This window comes from Pyrgilauda ruficollis, unplaced genomic scaffold, assembly GCF_017590135.1.
Source record: "Pyrgilauda ruficollis isolate IOZ18807 unplaced genomic scaffold, ASM1759013v1 scaffold12, whole genome shotgun sequence".
NCBI lineage: Eukaryota > Metazoa > Chordata > Aves > Passeriformes > Passeridae > Pyrgilauda > Pyrgilauda ruficollis.
Genome location: NW_024510321.1, coordinates 18,946,569 through 18,960,410, shown reverse-complemented (window position 1 = coordinate 18,960,410; position 13,842 = coordinate 18,946,569). Strand labels below are relative to the sequence as shown.

Sequence of the window (13,842 nt, the reverse complement as noted above, 5' to 3'; positions counted from 1 at the left end):
CAAAGCACAGGACAACCAGGTGGGATGCAGAGAGCTAGCAGTGACAGCAGCAGCCTTGACACTACTGTATCACCTGTCCCCACACAGTAATGGTGAAAAGTAAAGAAGTGATGATTAAGGCAGTCAGGAGAATCATACATCCTGCAGATATGCAGTCTGAAGCCAACACAATGGACTACATTTTTCTTGAGTAATTTGCCATTTTTCCAGAAAATAATTACTAGTTTAAATGCTTCCAGATGTACAATATTTGTCCACTCGGGGCACTCCTATGACTAAACCATGCATTGTGTCACTGGGCTTTTATTACATAAAATGGAGTGGCTTGTGCAAGACAGTCCCTCTGGAAGGCATTCTTCTGTATCTATGATTATTTTTCTGTGCCTACAATAGTTCAATTGCCTCATGCTCTAAAGCAGCAGCTGTTGCCTTTCTGCAATAACCATGACTTAAATGCAATGCTGTGTTGAAAAGACCCAGCATGATCAACTGCTTCCACCAAGACATTCCTTGGGTTCTTTTCACTTCCAGTTGCCTCTTCCTCTTAAATGAACACCTCCCTCCCTCTTTTCTCTCCAACTCTCCCCTTTCTCTCATTCCCATCCCAATATCTGGAAATTCTGTTGTTCTTGCATGAAGTTCCCTATCTCAGCTTACTCCATTCCCTAAGGTAGTATATGGTGTTTTGCAAACTTCCTTTTTGTGTCAGGAAGCTTCAGCCTCTCACAAGCAAGATCCTCTCCTCCCACTCCATGCGTAAACATTTCTGCATGTGATGTCCAGGAAAGAGGGCATTATCTCCCGTTCATATATATTTAAAAACATTACAGATTTCTACAGAACAGTACTGGTGGTACAGCTCTGTTCTATTACTAATGACTTAAAGAACTTATTTTGGTTTAAGCCCTGAGCCAGCAAGACATGACACCAAGAAGAAAACACAGAATCTAACAGAATCTTTGTGGTGAGTTTCAATAGCGAAATGACACCACTGAGTAAGGGGAGAAACACACTGTAACAACCTAGAAGTTTAAAAGGACATGAGGACCTAATACAAAAGCACCAGCACATCTGTCCTAAGGGCATTTCAGCCAGAAAGATCAATATCTTGGGCCCTTTCATCAGCAGAGACCTTCTCTCTGAATCCTACAGTACTGAAAACACCAATATCAAGCAGCCCTGAACAAAAACCCCATTAGAGAAATTCATCATCATCGCAGCCATTGCTTTAGAACTTGGCAATGGAGGGTGCCAATTTAGATGGGATCAGCATGAAATATATTCCAGCTATTAAAGATTCTGGACTTCTTCCCAGTTTTGCATTTAGTAGTCAAAGGAAGCAATGTACATTGAAGAGCAGTGTCTACATACTCTGGTGTCCAGTACAGAGTGCCTCCTTAGAAACCTTGCCTTGACTATCAAGCAACTTGTGAAATCTTGTGTATGCGAAAGGCAGCCACATTGATTAATGAAGGAAAACATATATATTCATGTATTTACAAACATGAGGTCAACAAACAGTGTAAGTTTTAATTTTCAAAGTGGATCCAAAGCCAGACAGCTGCGCTCTTTGCATTTCCCACTTTGAATTTCCTAGCAAAGAATGCAAGAACAGATGAAGTTAATAATGGGTAGTGCATTAAAGAAAAAGCAAGAGAACAGGACAAGCTAAACATTGCTGTTAGCAATTTCAGTAACATGGAAGTTCAGCCGTCTCCAAAAACAACCACATATAAGGAACCAGGGAGCTCTGGAATATTAAATACTAATTAAGGAAAGGGTAAGAAAACAACAGAAGGATCATATAAATTTAATTCCTTATATACATTCAAAATTCTAGAAAGACATTACTACTAAAATTGATAATGAGAAAAAAATAATTACATTTTCCTGTATTCACAAATCCATCTTTCTCTTCCCATGTCAGAGAGCTAGCCATGGGTATCTCCAATAGGAAATGTCTTTATCTCCCACTCCGTAGCTATGTATGGGTTTCTGTCCGCATACTACTCTCTTTCTGCATCCCTCTCTCTTTCTGATAAGGAAGGACAGGGGCTTCCAAAATCCTTCTTCTAAACAGAAATGACAAAGGCAATCACCCAAGACAGAATACTGATGTCCTGAAAGGCAGCAGACTGGAACTGCTGTTCCAAACCACACAGTCCCTAGATCACACACTGGGCTTGTTTTCTCCTTTTTGATATTTAACATGTTTTTTCCTGAGCAGATAGAGAAAACCCTAGCAGACTGAACAATCCTAATTCCTTTTCATGTGTTATCTTCCCTGACAAACATGTGAAATGTATACAACTTGCTTAATTCAGGGCCCTCTCCCACGCGACAGCTCCTTTTTCTTATCTAATGCAGCAGTGAAGTCACGAACACCAAACCTACGTTATCACTGTAATTTCCACAGCAACTGAACGATCTAAAGCTTAAAACTGGAAAGAAATTGTTGAAGAAAACATCCTCTCAAACAGTGACGTGATGAGAACAACCTATAAAAAGAGACAGTAAGTTTCAGAATTGCTAGGATATATTCAGGCACTTCTTGAGGATCAGGGGAACTGGAGAAGGGAAATAAGACAGCAGAGTAAGGACAACAAGTGACACAAGATCAGTGTGATCTCAGATTAATAGGAAAGTCTTAGATTGAAAGACTATGTATACTGGATGAAATAAATTAGAAGCTGTTTACTTTTTTTTTTTTTTAAAGCTGACTTTAAACTAAGTATTTAAAATATCTGGCAAACTTTTTAGTTGGAACTTTCAGCAAACAGTGGGTATAAAGCAGGTACATTATTCCTGAGTTTTGCAGCCTACCACAGCAAGGAGCTCACACAGAATTAAAGACACATGGACTCAGAGAAGAAGCACAGCTGCAGACGAAGGCAGGGAACTGAAAGCAGTGCAAAAGATGAACTGCTAAAGGGAAGACAAGCCTGCTTCATTCTCACACTGTTGTATGTACAGTAGGAGTATTTCGAAGTTCTGGAGGAGCTTTGTTCTGTGCTACTAGTGAGATCGTGGAGGAATGGGACATAAGGGTGAAGAGTGCTGATGCTTCCTCATTTAAGAGCAAAGCAGAAATTGCTCAGGTGATAGACCCCGGGCTGAGGAACTCACCCAGGGCAGCTGTGGTCTCCCTGTCTAGAAGAGCAGGCAGGAATGGGCCATCTGCAGATGTTAAATAGTGCAAAACTTCAACTGTGCTTCAAGTATCCCAAAGCAAAGTGGGAAAAGAATGTAACTGAGAAAAGAGCAAATAAAACATGCAAATACAGGGGTAAATTCCACAAAAAGATCAAGGCTGATGTATAGGTATGCTCAAGCAGGTTTAGTGTAAATCTGTTCTCTTATAGTCCTTTGTCTTCTTTTAAACACTAAACCTCCTACTTGTTCTTCAAATGAAGAACATTCTTCAAATGATTGCAAACCAAAACTACTAGTTATTGTGAAAACAGCTGCTTAAGTGCAGCACCCTCCCAATTTTCTAGTACTAAATTTATTGTAAACTGTATAAAAAACTCCAGCATCTTCAAGGTTATAATTTGGGAAAGTGAAAAAAAGACCAAAAAAATCCCTAAATGGTAGCATTCCAATCCAGAATACCATCTGTCTTCTTAATCTGATTTTTGAGATTTTACTAAGTTTAAACTTTCTCTGAGCAATCCTTCCTGTGCCATCTGCTCTATAGCCCTACTGCCTCTCCTGAAATACAATTAACCTTAAAAAAACCATTTCTTCACTTGTAACCCCTTCTTATACTCACAACTGCTCTTTACATTGCTGAGAACTCTCAGTTTGGGAATGGTTTCCTTCAGAACTGCTGTCATCACTGCTGTCTTCTGTAACTGAACTCTTGAAAAGTGAAAAGCACTGGTTTTATGTGGTTTGGGGCTTTGTTTGTTTGTTCGGTTGTTGTTTTGGTTTCTTTTAAGTCAGTAATATAACACAGAAAATAAAATCCTGAGCGACCTGAGCAAAGGCAAACTGTCAGATTACACATACTGGAACAAACAGAGAAAAGTTATGACAAAGATTGAAAATCAAAGATCACAATCCTATTTAGATCCCAAGCCTGCAATTTGGTTTCTGTGCACACACCCCTCTGTCAGGCAGACTCCCACTGACGTCTGCTGGACAGATGATCTCTTTTGGGAACTGGCTGACACAGGCAGCTGCGATCACTTAGCTTTTCCTTTGGGGATCCCTTATCCATGGACAATGTCAGGATATTACCAAAGAAAGCGATTTTTAAATTATCTAGGCTTTGATTAGAAAAAGAAAGTTTCCTGCTCATTTAAAAAAAGCATTATGAACTTTATGTAAAACTGTGTCCTCTGCTCTGATTGAGCTTACTGGCAACATGCCTAGCTTTGAATCCTACGTGCCAAATGGATAAGCCTTTCTGTCTCTTAACCTTTTGCCCATGTGTGAGGTCAATCCTCAGCCAAACAATAGGATTTTCATTTATCTAAAGGAAAACGTTTTCCTAGAAAAAGGAGTGTTCCCCATGCTTTAGCCACAGATGCCAAATCTAGCATTTACATACTGTATCTTCCTAATGTGCTGCATCAAGAAGGCTCTACTGACAATCACACTTCAAAACAGCAGCAGACTAAGTTTGTATGAAGAAAAGAAAATGTGGCTGTAACATCCCTCCACAAGCACAAAGACTCTGCTCTTCACTGATGTTGTCAGCTGAAACTAAGTTCTCAAGTAGCACCTCAAATAGCAAACTACATATGCTTGAACAAGATTCATAGTGAAGATGATGACATCCTCTATTCAGAACTGACTCTGACCCTCCTGATTTTCCTGATTACAGGAAAATCAATAGTGCTACACAACTCTCCCCTCCACCACAGGTGACTCAGGTTTCAGCTGGGCTGAGTGTCCAGCACTAATTTCCAGTGAACCCAATCATGCAAATGATGTGACACAGGTCTGCTCAGTGCCTGTTCAGCGATTGGAGAATGATACCAAGGCTGCTGCTCTCCCTGGCATCAAGAAGAAAGTTCCTTACTCCACTAGTCAGAAATCCTGTAAGGACTACACAACACAGATTGGTTCTCAGACCCAGATTCTGAAGGGATTTAGAAAGCAGAGGGGCTCAGAGAAGAGACACATAAAAACCTAGGGGACAGTGAAGCAGCCTTGGGACTGGCCGTAACAATGTGCGTAACAATGGAACTGCAAAAGACCAAGTCAGCTGAGGACCTTTAGTATTGCTGACAGTGACAGCCAACAGCTGTACACTGAACCTAAGCAAATTCAGGTGTCATTTCTTGGCAACAAGAGAACAGCTTTCTAGATAGTAGACTAACTTAGGCTGTGAGAAAACAATGGGATTAACACTTTAATTTTAGTTCTAGGTGTTTAATTAAGGCTTACAAAAGAGTTAAGAGAACTAATGTTTGATTCTAGAATATTCATGAAGCCAGCCCAAGGGGTTGCTTGGGGCGCTTCTTTTTAGCACTGCAATCTGAATTTGCTGAACACTTTGTACCTTAGAGGTCAAGGGGATGACTATCAGTAGGGTCCTCCACACACTGAGTACTTGCAGTGTGATGACTATAATTAACCCCACACCGCAGAAGTCAAGCAGGAACTTTCTTTCTCACATGCACAACTGATGGATTTCTGACTTTTTCTTTTATTCCTCTCTCTTGCTCTTCCTCAGAAACAGCAGAGGGCAATGAGAACTGCATATTACACTCTTGGCTAACACAGAGAAGCCCCCCCATGATGCTTGATCAGAGCACTCTGCTCACCTCACCTCTGCAGATAATCAGGATCCAGGATTGTGGAGGAAGCTACACCCGGGTAGACCTAGAGGCTTTTTCACCCTTCTCTGCAGCTCAAGTTGATTCATCCATATTTTTTCTCATCTAACAATCCTTGCTGCTCCAAGTGCCTCAGGCATTGCTGGCACTGTGGCTGCTTCCCCTAGTGCACAAGAATTTAATTTCCAGGGGATTGAAATCGTTTATCTTAACTAAAATAATTAGTCTTAATCCTCAGTCTTCAAATACAGCAAAGTTGTCTGCAATACGAAGGTCAGACAGGTGCCCTACTTACCTTTTCAGGTTTAAAATCCATTAAACAAAGTGTTCATAAACTAAAATGATAAATACATTAATCTCACAATGCATTATGTCCTAGGGATAATGCACACAATTTTTAGTAACACGTCACAAAAAGAATTCTACTATATCAACTAGAGCAATTTATGGCACATACAATGAAAATCAGGCTACTACACAACCCCTGTATTCAAAGGGGAGGGAGGGACAGTTACGGGATAATAAAATAAAGACATCCATCATGCAACAGTCCAACATGTAAAAGAAGATTTGCATATCCTGACCTGCTAGAGCCTAGAGCATTACCATCAAAATTAATTTCTTGGGAAAAAAGGTAGGAATTTGCTTTAATTAAAAAAAGTGGGAGCCATATGCATTATGCCCAGATGAGACTCCGATACCCTATTGTTAAGTGATTAAACAAGCATTTATAATTAACTTGAAACTCACACAGCTATGAAACTCATGAATAGCAATAGTTGCATTAACAGGTCTGCCTTTGATCTCTACAGGAACTGTGCATGGCACAAACTAATTTCATTTCCAAACCTTGTCTCTCAGACATGGTATTAAATAAAATACTGTCGTGGAGTGCAGATGGAAGTTGAGTTTCAAAGCTCTAGTTTGCCACACACATAATGTATTCTTTACAAGACATGAAAAAGTAATGCCTACTTAAACCCCTCTTTTTTTTTTCTTTTCTTTTTTTTTTTTTTTTTGTAATAGAGTTCTTTGAAACTGTTTGGGGATCAATATGGAATGAGAAGTTAATGCACTGACATTTTCCAGTTGCTCAGCATTAGAGTTCTCCACTGACTCAAGCCCCCAGCTGATTTTGTGACATCAGCTCTGAGGATAACACCACACCAAGCTCAGCCGTTTGGGGTTTTAAGCCAACTTTATACCTACTGCACCATCAGTCTAGTTTGGGGGAGGGTAGAAAGGGAAATCTTGGATTTGCTGAGCCACAAAGGTATGTGTTACATTTTCTCAGAACAACTTTATCCTAAGTCTATTAATAAAGTATGCACCTGATGAAAGTAGTTTAAAGCAGATGTATTCCATATTCAAGAAATCCAATGTATGCTCAATGGGGTAGTGAGGAGACATGCACTTTTTCCCCCCCCTCATTTTCAAGCAGCTTTAATCTTAGGTTTCATCTCTAATTTCCAAAGCCTGTTGTGAAAGCAAAGCTAGATATCACTTTGGAAGAGGTTATTTTTACTAGGGTTGTTTGTTTTTAAACAAACCACTGTAACAATTCAAACAAACCCATCTCAAGGGGCTCTACATTCCCACTGCAGCCTGCAGTGCAAACTTCCACTTTCATCTCAGTAATCCACTGACGTAAGCTCATGCACGCACAGAGGTGAACTGTTGCGCTGAAATTTTATCTAGGCACTTGCACGTACCCTTTCTTCAAATAACTTTGCAGTCGATTTAGAATCGCTTAATTCCTTGAAGAGGTTATCCCCAGCTGGCAGACAGGAAAATTAAATTGTAGGTGAAGCTACACATGGTAACCATCTCAATCCTCCAACCCAGCCAGCCTGAGCAGAGAGCTCTGCAGAGTGAGAGGAGTGCAGCACTCCTGTTCAGCTACTCCACAGGAAACTCAGGAACAACCCTTCCCTTCCCACCTCTTTGGCCTGGCTGTGGACTCTTGCTCCTTCTCTTGGGCTACCTCACTTCTCCTTGGACCTGCTGCAGCTTTGGTTGCATTTACTAACTCACCACTGCACCAGCCTAACAAACAGAGTGGCTCAATGCCAGGTTATCAGGCTGAACTGCTGAAGCAACGCAGCCCCACGTGCCAAAATCAGCAGAACAGGCAGGTGTGGGGGTGGAGAGTAGTGGCCAAGTGCAACACTGGCAGAGGAAAAGCAAGGTTTTGGGACCACCCCTGCTGGTTCACAGGCATTTCAGTCAGCTCTGTTGCACCCCTTTGGCAGAGTACCTGCCCATCTCCTGACCTAGGCAAGCTTAAGGTCAATATTTGGCATGTACAGTTCTAGTAAATCTTGATTATGCATTGATTCCAAATCCCATACTGATTCTCCAATAACTTCCCAACCTCTACTGCTGCATATTGGCACCACAGCAGTAAAATCTCCTGGCTCCATAACTACAGGATGCTTGTGACAATGCCAGGAAAGGGTTGGTGTGGAGCAGTAAGGATTTTTGCACAGGCATTACAGAGTGTTTACAACAGCTCTTGAACACCCAAAAACCTCTACAGTCAGTTGGTATTTGCACTGGGTGGATGGAGGAGGTTACTGTTGTTTCCTCCCAACCCTAAAAAGCTTCTTTTTATTAACATCGCTACATGACACTTCCTGTGACTTCTGTCACAATAGCACCAAGATTAAATGCCACCCAACTTGTCTATATTGAAATGTTCCTATCCTCCAAAATTTTTTATTTTCAAGTTTTTGAGATTTTTCTGTTCAAAATAGTATTTCTATTTCCTCATTTGGAATAGTTTAAAAACTTAATTAACCTGTGATCTAGGTATTCTTCTAGATAATGAATAAAAACTTTAACTAAAATAGGACCCGTTACAGTTCCCTTTATCCTAACACTGTAAAGCAACCCCAGCTTAATACATGGCCACTCAACACTACACTTTGTTTTCTCTTTCATCCAATCTCAGTCACAGAGAAGAAGCCAAGTCAATTAATTTTTCAATTAATATTTTTGAACCAGGCTGCTTTACTGTCTATACTTCAGCTATGATGACTGCATATATGTGCAGAGCATACATAACTGACTCAGCAACCAAAACTTGCGTCAGTTTAAATTACTGTAATAGCCATGGTGATCTAAATTCTTGGCAGAGAATTATTTTTAAGGGCCATCATGATTTCATGAGAAAAATAATTTTAATCAGATTGAAACTGTGAATTTTGAAAAATTACTTTCTATTCCTCTGGCCTGTAAGTCAATTATGTAGATCAGAAGTTATTGGCTCTTCCACAAATTCACAATCAGAATGGAAAGGTATAGTTACACTGGCAACATTCATCTTTCTTAGACTCACTGTATATAAAAACCACAATGTGACGATGAGGGTTTGGCATGCTGCTCACACACCTTATCTTGCCTTCCAAGATGGGAAGAGCACTGGAGAATACTTTTGTATTTCTTGGTTACTTTGCAGCTCTGATTTCCATAGCTGCTTATCACAGTCACGTGATTACCACTGTAGCTAGAAATGAAGGTTTGGAGGTCCACAAACCAGGCTTTGGGAATGGGCGAGTACTTGTGAGTAGCCTGTTTGTTTAGGTAGTATATATAATTGCTTATCTAAGGGGGGGTGTCTGAAAGACATAACACTCTGCTGAAGGACTCCTGGGGTTCACAAATCAAAATGATAAAAAACAACGAATCATAGCTGATCAAACAGATCAGTGAATTATCTGTGCTATTTAGAGATCGATCTTGATGTAAAATGCTGTCACTGGCCAATAAATGGCAGAGGAAGGCTGAGAGGAGATGGGCAAGAGCCATGTGCCCTGAAGCTCAGGAAATAATGCACGGTGGGACTGACCACAGCTGCTGCAAACAGGGCTGACTGTATCTCAACTGGCACCCGAGGGTGGCCTTTGTGTTAGATGAACAGCTATGTCATTGGAGTGAATCAATTGATTACACCACCACTGAGTGGATCAAATATTTCTCCAAGTTAATTAAAAAAGTGAGAACGTCTCCCAGACTAGCACAGGGAAGGCTCAGACCAGCAAAACATGTGAGAATTGAACATTTGGCAACATTAAATAAAATCAAAGACAGTTGTGGGCTGGTTTCAACCCATGTATTCCTTCTCAGCAGCTGGTGATGGCCAGCATCATGATGATGAGCATATTACAGAGACCAAGAACATGTACCACATATTGGTGTAGTGACTGAATTATTATTGTTGTTAATGTAGTTCATATTAACAAAGTACAAATTACATTGGCATTGTGATTTTGGTATATTTTTTATCATTCTGCTAAACCAAAAATCCCACGTAATGTTAAATGTATCTTCAAATAAGTAAACTTGACATAAACATGTGCCTACCTAAAAGAGCCCAGTCAGAGCATATAAGATTCTGGCAAACTGACATTATTTATTAGTTTGTCCATTTGACAACATAAAAGACTTACTGCTTTTACTCTGGCATGAGCCCATTCTAGATATTTATAGCTGTAAACAGCACTCTGCTCAAGTTCTTTCTCTCAGCAAAGAATCTCTCAAATTCTTTCATTTTACCTCATCTGTTTCTTATATTTGTGTTACAAAACAGACATCTACTTAGAAGTTACACCATCACACAGGGTTGCTGGTGTTTTCAGTTGGTTCAGCTGGACAAATGTGGCTACTTTCCCACTGACAAGCAGATATTTACAACTGAAAACACTCCAGTGGCGTGCTCTGCTTCCTTGGCACAGACAGCACCATGAATATTTTGTAGGCTACTTAGTCTATGCATTAAGCAAGCATTATAATCTATTATTATACTGGTTTAAACAAACAGCTGTATGTCTGGAAAGTGATCTACTGAGTGCAAATAATGCTTACAGAAGAAGCAGGAGGAAGGCCTTTCTAAATACCCAAACCATACAGATGCTACACTTACACACAGACATTGCTTTATCAGGATGTGCTGGGAAATTTGCTGGGATGCAAATGAAAAAGGAGATACATAAGACCAATAATCAACTCCTAAAAGAGTAAAATTTGCTCTATTATACATTGTGCCCAGAATGAATATAGTTTTAGCACTTGGCAATGTGGTTTTCTGATGAACATGGCAGTGCTCATTTAATGATTGGACTTGATGATCTTAGAAGACTTTTCCAACCTTATAGAGTCTACAATTAACAGATACAATATTTATGTATGTTATGCACATACACATGTATGCTAAGTTAAACTGAAAACACAAGGTATATCTAATCACACTAAAAATGACAGTATTGACTTACAAGTTTCCTTGACAGTACCAGTTGTTATCACTTCCTAAAATCCATTCAGAAACCAAGTTTACAGATACCTTCTTGAAGTTAAGAAAACATGTACTTCATGCAGGGATATCTCCTCTTTGTTCATTTGTAATTTATTCTGTTCTCACATTTACAAAGGAGCTGCTGAGAAAAATTACAGTATTCAACAGCTAATCATTACTTTAAAGGAACTAACCCAATAAATTTAAAACATATTCTACCATACTTAGTCATAAATACAATTCCAGTGAGTAATACCATAGTGCTAACCTTCTAGTAAACGTGTAAAATAGAGACAAATTCCTCATCTTTCCTTCTCAAATTTAACAGCTGTAGGAAATCTATAAATATCAATTTTTAGCAACATATTCAATGTCACTTCAAGTTATGTCTTATTTTGACATTCACTTCTCTAAATTACTATAAAGTTCACATCATTTCAACATGTCCTGAGATTTTGGAAATTAACATTCCACAATACAAAAGTAATACAATGCTGAGCATATGTTCTAAATCAAAATTGCTCTTTACTTTTTTTGCCCCTCTTCACACTAAGACTCTGAAAAAAAACCCCAGCCCACATAACTCAAAGGACGTGTGTATGTATATACACTCCCAATCTGCAGCACACAGTTATACAGGAAGGCTGATTTATTTATTTCAACAACAGGTCTAACAACACAAGTGGTCACTTGCTCTCTTGAGGTTGCAAAATTACTAAAAGGAAGAGGAAAAAGGACAGTAGATTGCTATTACTGCTCAAAGCCAGCCTGAATTCCCAGCCAGCCTTGTGCTACCATAACAGCACAAGGGAGAGTTCCAGCCATCAGCTGGCCAAGCACAATGTGCACCCCTTTAAAGTGCACAGAAAGTGGAGAGGTTAGGAAACCCCACAGCACCCATCCTGAAGGAACCAGGGGTCTACTGCAAGGATGACAAAACCAGTTGCCTTTGATGTTTATAAAGACAAAAGGACTTTGGGTCCACTGCTCTAGTACAGGATCAGCAACAAATACCACAGAAAAATAGTGATACTTCTATGTAGCTACAATAAAATTCTACAGACACATTAATGTCCTGTACCCACACACATGTGGATGCAATGTATGAGAAACAAAATTATGTAAAATGCAATTGTCTTAAATGGCAACTTAAAACAGCTTATCTGCAGACTCAAGTTTCTCTCAGAAATGGTGGAGTTACTCTAACGCTAAGATGTTCAAGGTGAACAAGAAGGACTTTAATTTCAGCTTTGGACCATTCAATCAGATACTCCCATCTGAACTGGTAGCTAAATAAATAAAAATTGAAGCAAATAGGAATTATTACCAGCTAATTAATATTTGCACTTAAACTTCATCTTTCTAGCCATTAAATGAATATTAAAATTAGGCTGAAATTATTTTGCAGCTACATTCACATGGAGCTCAAAATGCTTGGGTCTCAAACAGCATGTAACAGCAAGGTAACAGCTGAGCTAAGCACAGTGACATATAGAGTGTAGCTACTCCTTTAAAACATGATGATTCTTATGTTAGCTGTAATACCAAAGCCAGGCAAAATACATTTCATACTCTTTTCAATGAGTGTTCTATATATAAAACACTGCTGCCTACCTTGGAGTTTGGATTAGAAACTAATTTTTGTTACTGCCATGCTAAAACTGCAGTGAAGTGGGTGGAATTTCTTAAAATCTCTTTTTAACTAGGAACCTCAGCCAAAGAGGTTTTTGAGAGCCACTGCTCCAATTCTCTTGGTAGAAGGGACTTTTAGAAAATCAAAAAGGTAACTGTGAAGCAGAATGGGTGAGATTTCATGATCCACTTAGGGATGCAGTGCTAAACTTGCTGTCAACACAGAGAGTGGTAGAAGCAGATGGCTCTGCAGGCCATAAGCTACTTTTGCACCATGCCTATCCTTTTCCACAAATCAGAGGGGTTTTCTGGTAAAATGTCCGGGAACTGCCTGTTACATTAGCAGTAACAAAGCCTGGACTCTGAAGATGAGGCTTTCACCTTGACAGCTCTCCTGTTTCTGCTGCCCAGGCTACATCATGTGCAGAAAGGGTCTGTTTAAAGGCAGTTGCACTCCAGGCAGGAATCCTCTCTGTCAGGCAAAGCCATTGCACAGCATCTCCCCAGCCTGGGTCCCTGGAGCAGCGTAAGAATGTGCTCAAGCCTGAGGGTCTCCCCCAGGAATCCTGGTCTGGGCTACTTTCTGCTCTTGTGATAAAGACTCACTTGGCTTAAAATCTGCCATCTCTCTGGCTTGATGATGTACTGCTGAAATAACTTGGTTAAGATGATATATTTAGACCCTCAGCTATTAATTTTCAGAACTGCTTGTGAAACACCTTACTTCATATTTAGCTACCTTCATCCTGCTGTCCTCATGTTCCAAGACTCCATCACTCACTAATATACTTTTTTTTTTAAAAAGAAAAGCAGAGAAAGTTTTGTTAAATGCAATTACTGTAATAACATGAAATAAATTGATTTATACTGGAACAATATGTCTTGTTTAAACTTCATTTTATTTAAGTAGCAGTGGTAGCAAATATATTTAAGTAGCACACCTGCCGGAGTTTAAAAAACAAAACAACGAAACACATGTACTTTACTTTGGCTCTCTCTACAACAGTTTAGGACAAACCCTTCCAAGTTTCACATGAGACTGTATCAACATGCAGAGGAAAACAGGCCTCAGAAGCTCATTTTACAAAACATACAGAGAATTTAAAATTACTTTTTGAAATATGAGTT

The 13,842-nt window shown here is 39.6% G+C and overlaps 1 protein-coding gene across 1 annotated transcript in view; it reads right to left on the bottom strand.

Annotated features, from left to right (window-relative positions):
- Positions 1-13,842, bottom strand: part of FAM171A1 (family with sequence similarity 171 member A1) — an 88,057-nt gene that overhangs the window by 38,195 nt on the left and 36,020 nt on the right. The window lies entirely within an intron of this gene.